This window comes from Zingiber officinale, chromosome 6B (genome assembly GCF_018446385.1).
Source record: "Zingiber officinale cultivar Zhangliang chromosome 6B, Zo_v1.1, whole genome shotgun sequence".
NCBI lineage: Eukaryota > Viridiplantae > Streptophyta > Magnoliopsida > Zingiberales > Zingiberaceae > Zingiber > Zingiber officinale.
The window spans coordinates 4,144,219-4,146,536 of NC_055996.1; positions in this window are offsets into that span (position 1 = coordinate 4,144,219).

Consider the following 2,318-nt stretch of genomic DNA (forward strand, 5'->3'; position numbering starts at 1 on the left):
ATTTACTTAGTTAAATATTTTACAAAAATAATTTCTTAGTTAACTTAGCTAAATGTTTTACAAAAATAATTTCTTAGTTAAGTACTTCTAAATTTAACTAAGTATTTTTTAAAAAATAATTTGATTAGCTAAGTCATTTCTCAATAGTTGAAATAATTCATAACTTAGCTTAGGTACTATGATTTTCTTTATATTTTGATATATGACAAAGGGGGAGAGTAGCATAAAACTAATTAGCATAAAATTCAAAAGGAAAGCTCTAATTAAGGGGGAGCCTTAATCTAATTAAGGGGGAGCCTTACACTTTAGAGTAGCATAAAATTAATTAGCATAAAATTCAAAAAGAAAGCTCTAATTAAGGGGGAGCCTTAATCTAATTAAGGGGGAGCCTTACACTTTAAAGTTTTAGCTTAAGCTTAAGCTTTGTTTAAAATTGTTTACTTATGCTTGCTTACACTAAAAATTTTAAAAATTGTTACTTATGCATATGTTTACTTATACCTGCTTTTACTTAACTTTGAATTTGAGTTGTCATAATCAAAAAGGGGGAGATTGTTGGTGCGGGAAGCATCCGACGATTGAACCCGTGTTTTGATAATGGCAAAGGGTTCAAAGTTAAGTTGATTGTGATCTAACAGTTTGAATGAGATTGCAGGAAAGTCCTAAGTGTACTTAGGCAAAAGTCCTAGTTGCGATTAGGCAGGTGAAAAACCTAGGGGTGGTAACCCTAGGTCATAGGGGGCGGTAACCCTATGCGGAAAGTTTTGGCGGGTCGAGGACCTCAAGGAAAAAGTCCTAGGGGGTGGTAACCCTAGGTGGAAAGTCCTGGTGTCGCGAACCAGGTGGAAGATTAGATGGATCAGGAATCGAGCGCCCAGCAGAAAGTCCGAAAGCATCGAGCGCCAAGCAAAAGCCCAGTCGATCTGGAGGATCGTGTCGGCATCAGGTAAATCTCCTGAGTAGAGTAGGTGAGGGCGCGTTCCCCGGAAGAGGGAACAGTAGGCGTCGGTTCGACCTAGGGTTTCCGGTCAGAAATCTGAAGTCAGAACCGGATAGTTCGATGACTGTCAAACTTAAGCTTCTTATATATATTCTTTGTTGTTCCAACTCTGTTTTACAGGAAACTAATAGTTTTGTGTAGGGGTAGAACTGACCGGGATCGGTCGATCGAACCTTGGGATCGGTCAACCGAACCCCCAAGCCAGCAGATCAGATTTCCAGAGATTGAACCAGGCTCGACCAGAGGATCGGTCGACCGAACCTTGGGTTCGGTCGACCGAACCAAGGATCAGCGACGACTGGATCAGGCCAGGTTGATCAGGTCAGAGAAGTGGATCGATCGACCGAACGGCGGGATCAGTCGACCGAACCCAGGATGAGACTTGACTAGATCGAAGCGAAGCGAGCAGATCGGGCGGATCGGATAAGAGAATATCGCTTGATCGGTCGACCGAACGCAGGGATCGGTTGACCGATCCGCCTCAGGTCAAGCCTGATCCCGAAACTTGGGGATTTGGATCAGCTTCACAGAGCCTATAAAAAGGAGCCTTGGGAAGCAGCTGATACATCAACTCAAACAGAAGAACTTGTGATCTTGTACGCTACTCCTAGACACTTCAACTAGACTCTGCTACTTCGACAATCGACGGCCACTTCGTTCATCTTTGTAATTTGTCAGTATACTCTTTTGAAGTTCAATACTTGTACTTATTTGCTTGTAAAAGATTGGCGATATTATAGTTGTTGCCCACCGAAAGCGATCAACGATCGCGGACCTTGGAGTAGGAGTCGCCCTAGGCTCCGAACCAAGTAAATCTTAGAGTCTTTTGTGTGTTTGTTCTTTTATCTATTTCCGCTGCTCTAACTCGAACAATTTCCAAATACGAAACGTGACAAATAGCCATGAGCGCTATTCACCCCCGCCCCTCTAGTGCTTTCGATCCAACAACTTTGATAACGAGGGGTGAAGTAGTAGTGGAATAGACGGGGAGACCAGGAGATTTCACATACTTCGCACAAGATGACAAATCCACACATAAGCCTTATGGAGTTGGGAGTTAGTTGGCTTAGAGGTGATGGTTGGTCCTAGGAAGATCGTACCGGTTCCACTGTATAAAAATTTTATACAAGTGTCGAACCTTTCCTAAACAACCTATTGTGCTCTTTAGAAGTTAAATTAGGAATCGCAAATGGAACTTAACATTATTGATTCCAAATTAACTTATTTGTTCTTCATGGTTTAGATTTGGATCGCAAGCAGAACTTAACACTATTGATCCAAAACCACCTATGTTATAAATTCAATTAAATATTAATTT